Source organism: Malurus melanocephalus, unplaced genomic scaffold (assembly GCF_030028575.1).
Source record: "Malurus melanocephalus ecotype Western Australia unplaced genomic scaffold, MMel_1.1 scaffold_264, whole genome shotgun sequence".
In the NCBI taxonomy this organism is placed as follows: Eukaryota; Metazoa; Chordata; class Aves; order Passeriformes; family Maluridae; genus Malurus; species Malurus melanocephalus.
In genome coordinates, this window is record NW_026623496.1 from 957,160 (window position 1) to 963,159 (window position 6,000).

A 6,000-nucleotide genomic window follows, 5' to 3' on the forward strand; every position below is an offset into this window, starting at 1 on the left:
TCTGAGCAGTGTGCTCGCTGACAGGCTGTGTAACTCTGAATGTCTCCAGTGAAGTTCACGGGAAGATGCTCTTAAGTTTCTCCCCCCCCCCCAAAAAAAAAAAAAAATCCTTGAGAACTCTCATATTTAATAAAGAGAAAGTAACGCTGCATGAAGTTATGTAGTCATTATGAGGTTCTTGTGTCTGTATTAATTACAGCAGTTCAAATCACTACTGAAATGCATCACAATAGCTTAAAGTAAAAATAGAATAAAATTTTACAAAACCTCAAATATATTTGGATTCACCTGTTAAATAATTAAGCACTGGTATTTTATACACAGCAACACAGAATTGCCATTGACATRTATTATTTCTGAAGGTAACATTAAACAAACAAACCAAAGCAGACACTATGAACAGGAATTAAAAGAACAGGTGGGAAGTGCAGGAATTATTCCTTCCACGTTCACATCTAGCAGGGTTTGTAAAGATGAGAATTTAATCATTCCAACACAGCACCATGCTCATTCTGGAGAGCTCCTTTCTCAGGGGAAAACGTCGGTGCTTTAAGGGATGTGTGAAACGTTCCAAATGACAATGTCTAACTCCCACGAGAAAAGAAGTAACTCAAAAATTTTAACACTGTACCTCATAAATCAGGATTTTTTTATATCATTCAGCACACAACAAACATTTAGTACAACAAACAAAAAAGCGTTTTTGTTTACCAATTAAAAGCACAGAGCACTCTGATTTTTTCAGAGTGTGTCCAGTGCAACACATTAACATAGCTCATCAGCATTTACCACTTGGGATCTGCTTCGTGTTGAAGTGCACACAAGGATCACAGAAATAATTATCAGAGATCACGGAGAGCAGAGAGTCCATCACTAGTACTACTACAGGAAAGCGCGTGCCTGTTAGGAGCCGTTCAACAGGCTCCGCACTACAAGAGTTCTGGCAGGCGGCCAGAAGCACCACATACTATTYCCCTACAAGCCACATAGGTATAAATCCCTCACAGCAAGACGCACTGGAGTTCCCCTCAGCATCACACTGATGGATTTACATAAGTAYTTCCTCATCAAATTCCAATGCCTGGTCTTTTGCAGCAGGTTACTAATATTCCTTACAAACACTTTTCCTCAGCCTGCATACGTTGTCAAAATCCTAGTAACAACCTTGTCTGTGAGTATTTGAGCAGGTCTTACCTCCAGGGACMACACAAACCAGGGAACATAAGGGCTCTATGCATCTCTGTCGCGGTGCACTTGTCCGTTTTGCACCATCACTGCCTGCAGCCCAGGCTAAAACTGGCTTCCCGGGAGCGCACATCAGTAGTCACATTTCCTTTGGTTAACTACGTTTTGGCCTGCAGTGTGTGACTGAGCATAAAATCGGGTATCTCTGCAACACACACGTACGTGCACTTCAGGAGGAGAAACACCACAGCCCTCCGCCGGGTTTGTCTGCTCCGAAAGGGCAAAACCTCAAACCCACCCCAGAAAACGGCCGAACTCCGCCACCACGGAACCGAGTTTCGGATTCACCTCAAGACACTTCTGCGTAGGGGAGCGGGAGGCGGCTGGTGGGCAGCCGGCAGAGGCTGCCCCGTGGGACTCCCTCCTTCCCGGCCGCGCTCCGGCCACTCGCGGGCTCACCCCGTGCCCACCGAGACGGCGGCTCCCCCCCGAACACCCTGAGCCCCGGCGAGCCCCCCGCCCGGCCCCGCTCCGCTCCGCTCCGCCGCGCCCTACCTCTGCCCGCCGCACCGCGCTGCTCCGCGCCTCGGCGCGCCCGGCGCAGCTCCCTGGTTACCGAGCACAACACGCCGCGCCGCCCCGCCCCGCCGGGCCGCGCCGAGGAGGCAGGTGCGGGGGTGGGGAGAGGGCGGGAGCGCGGGTGCGTGTGCGGGATGCGTGTGTCGGGTGCGGAGTGCGTGTGCGGGATGCGTGTGCGGGGTGCGTGTGCAGGGTGCGGGATGCTTGTGTTGGGTGCTTGTGCAGGGTGCGTGTGCGAGATGCGTGTGCGGGTGCGTGTGCGAGATGCGTGTGCGGGTGCGTGTGCGAGATGCTGTGCCGGGTGCTTGTGCCGTGCCGTGCCGTGCCGTGCCGTACCCTTGCGGCGCTTCCCGGTGCGCGGCTGCAGCCTCCTCCTCCGGGCTGCAGCCCGTGCCCCGGAGCCCGCTGTCCTTGCGCGCATCGCGGGGGGGCCGCGCCCCGCCCCGCCCCGCCGCGGCTGCAGCAGCGGCAGCAAAGCCGGGGCAGCTTGTCCGGGGGCGGCTGCGTTGACCGCTGTGCCGGTGAATTCGGGGGTGAGACACCGGCCTCAGCCCCGAGACTCGACACCCCCGAAGTGCGTTCTGGCGCGTAGCCGAAATACTCCTGAGAGCGACTGCACCGAGCTGTCTCTGCTAATTACTATTACTAGCCACATTACTGTTATTATTATTGCTGCAATGTAGAGCGTGCTGTAGGGCATTACCTTTGGCGTAGGCTCCAGAGCATCATCACGCACAAGGCAGAGAGCTGCACAAGCAAACTGGGACACCAGCTCTTACATAACAGCAGCAGGACAGAAATATTCAAAGGAGCTGGCAAGACGGTCTGCCACTTTTGAGCTCAAACCACGCTAACCGTGCAACAGTGTTTGTGCCCCCAGTATAAAACGTGATTCCACCTCTTCCAAAGATATTGCACAACCCCTATGACTTAATTTTGCTTTTTCCCTCCTTCATTTTAATTGATAYCATAAAGACTAGCTTCATGCAGGAGACAGAAGGATATTTTTCTGCTTAAGAGATGGATCATCTCTGGTCTGTGTCATTGGGAAAAAAAACCSCACTCATTTAGAGCTGAAATGTAGAAGCTGGGAGAAGCAGTGCCAATGAACCTCTTAGTTTTCATAATTTCTGGCAGTGCTGCAGTGATCCTACAATATTAGCATGCAGGGTGTTTACTGARTCCATGGATAAAATCTGAGTTAGGCAGCAGAGATTACTCAGCATCACCCTGTCCTTTAGCTCTAGTCATACTAACGTTGGTGCTACCCTCGTGATACGAACACTTACGCTTATGGCACCTATCCCAACACTATACAGTTATGGATTGCACACTTGGAACTGGGGCTCTGTGTGGAACAAGCAGACATACCAAGAGCTACAGCAAGAATTCATGTGAAACTGGGATGTACATATCTAGGTCACCTCCAGCCATCCACAAAAATCATCTCTTTCTGACAATGAGTGTATCCAGGCATACTGGGCCTGAAATTTTGCTCCTTTTGAAGGGTTATAGGATTTTTTATTTGTTGGGGTGGGGAGGGGGGTTTGGGGGGTGAGAAAAGCTTTTCTCATCCAATTTTTCTTACCTCTTTGTCCTGCTTCTCTGCCTTGCCCCATGCCAGTTGCAGCACCAAAGATGTCAAAGAAAGTGGATGCTAAGATGTTGCTGAGTCCCCACTTTTTACATTTACCTTTTTGCTGAATAAATTCTTCACTTTGCTGTCTCTTTCAGAAAGTACTATCTTATTTTTCTTGGTTAATAGTATGTGTATTAATCTAAGCAAGGGCAGCCTCACTGCAAAAGCTCAGACTTCATAAAAGRGTACTACTATGGTTTGAAGCAGTTCAGAAAAGAACTTGCTAGTATAAGTTTCAATTTCAGCACTGAATGCTGCACTGTATATTTTAAAAGCTCAGCCAAAAAATGTCTGCTCTCTTAGAGACATTACATTACAATTTGTCTTTATCACTTTTTATATTTTGCTTTCAATTATTAAATATCATGATCTGAAACTCTTGCTTCTTGGGTATTTGTAAATATCTCTTCTGTAAGGAAAGGGGATTAGATTTGATAATACATAACAAGGGGACACCTCACKTTCTGCACATGCTCTGTGAACATAACTCATAATTTTTGAAAAGGAAAAGCAAGAAACATTCAGATATTTTTTTTTAATTTAAAAGTAATGACTTCCCATMTTCTGAGTACTCAGGCAGAACACTGCAAACTGCAAGGAAACAGAGTCAATGTCACCAGCAATGACTGGGCCAAGGACAACATGGCACCCCTGAAGGCTGGTGCTTGCTGCTGAGATATGAGGAGGTCTTTGGCATTGAAGAATTTGGAGTTCTCTTCCTTGAAAGAGAAACACTGCCTCTAAAAGAGATACAGTAATGTTTCAGTTTAGCCTCAGTATTTTATCACTCTCTAYATGGTCCAGTTTTGGTTGCCTCAGGTAGAGAAAATCCAGAAGACAGCCATGGTAATGGTGGAAGGTCTAGAATGCTTAATCCAGAAGAAAAGTCTGAAATTCTAATTCAATCTGGGGATTAAAAAGTGGTGTGAGGTATAAAAACATTCTAAAGGAGCACAAAATGGAAGGGAATAATGWCTTCTCAGCATCCACAGAACATAAGACAAGAAGTAATCTGCTTACCTTGCAGATGGTATTGTCATATCAGAACCAAAAATGCTAGGAGGAAATGAAGCTTTGCATCACATACCATAAGAAAGAAGTGAAATTGTCATTGTGGAAGGTACTTAAGCACAGACTAGACAAGTGTCTTCCTGGAGGGTATTAATATTTTGATACTTTGTCAGGATGCAGAACAGGATATCTCTRTAAGTGTCTTGATCTCTTTTGAGTCCATTTGCTGCAACTGTGAATGCTGAGCCTGGTTTGAGCAAGAGAGTGTACCCTTCTTCCTGCAGGTTTTGCAGCAAGCAGTAGTTGCCACTTCCTTCCTGTCCTAAACTGCCACACAGTATCTGGGTACAACCTGGAAGCGTTGCCACACACRCCCTAAGTGCAGTTCTACATCTGCTTTTTATGTACCACATCAAGCATAAATGTATAAATATATCACCAAAGAACCATTTCATTTGAACAAAGACTTGTAAAATCATCAAGCCCAGCTATTAACCAAGTCCAAATCCACTGCTACACYCCATCCCTAAGCATCACACCTACATGTCTTTTAAATACCTCCAGGGACAGAGGTATGACTCGGCTGGGCAGCCTGTTCCAGTGCATGACAACCCTTCCCTTGAAGAAATTTTCCTAATATCCCATCTAAACCTCCCCTGATGCAACTTGAGGCTGTTTATTCTTGAGATATCACTTATTACTAGGGACAAGAGACTGACACCCATCTTGCTACAACCTCCTTTCAGGCATCTGTAGAGAGCAAAAAGGTCCCCCCGAGCCTCCTTTTCTCCAGGGTAAACAGCCCCAGCTTCCTCAGCCACTCCTCACAAGACCTGTGCTCTGTTTTCCTTCTCTGGACACGCTGCAGCACCTCAAAGTCTTTATTGTAGTGAGGGACCCAAAATAGGCTTCAAGGTGTGGCCTCAGCAGTGCTGAGTTGGAGGGCACAATCGCTGCCCTGGGGCCTGCTGGATACATTTATTCTGTTTGCCATTGGCCTTTTTGGCCCCCTGGGCACAGCTGGCTCATGTTCAGCCAGTGTTGACCAGCACCCCCAGGTCCTTTTTGCCCTGGGCCATTTTCCAGCCACTGTTCCCCAGCCTGTGGCGCTGTCTGGGGTTGTTGTGACCCAGGGACAGGACCTGGCACTTGGGCTTGTTGAACCTTATGCAATTGTCCTCAGCCCATTGATCCAGCCTGTCCAGATCCCTCTGCAGAGCCTTCCTGCCCTCCAGCAGACCMACACTCCCTCCCAGCCTGGTGTTTCACCTGCAAACTGTCTGAGGTCACACTTGATCCCCTCACCCAGATAATTGATAAAGATATTAAATAAAGGAAAGGAACTGACCCCAGTTCTGTGACTTGGGGCGCACCACTTGTGGAACACTGCTTTTCTTCCCCGAGTTCCAGCCAAAGCTCTCTGTTCAGCTGGGCCAGTCTTTCCTGCTGGCTCATCTTTCAGCACATTGGGACAGCCTGCTCCTGCACATTTCAGATTTCCTTCCTGAAGAATGACCAGCCTTCCTGAACTGCGTTGCCTTTTAGGACTGCCTCCCAAGGGACTGTGTCAGCCAGTCCCCTAAACA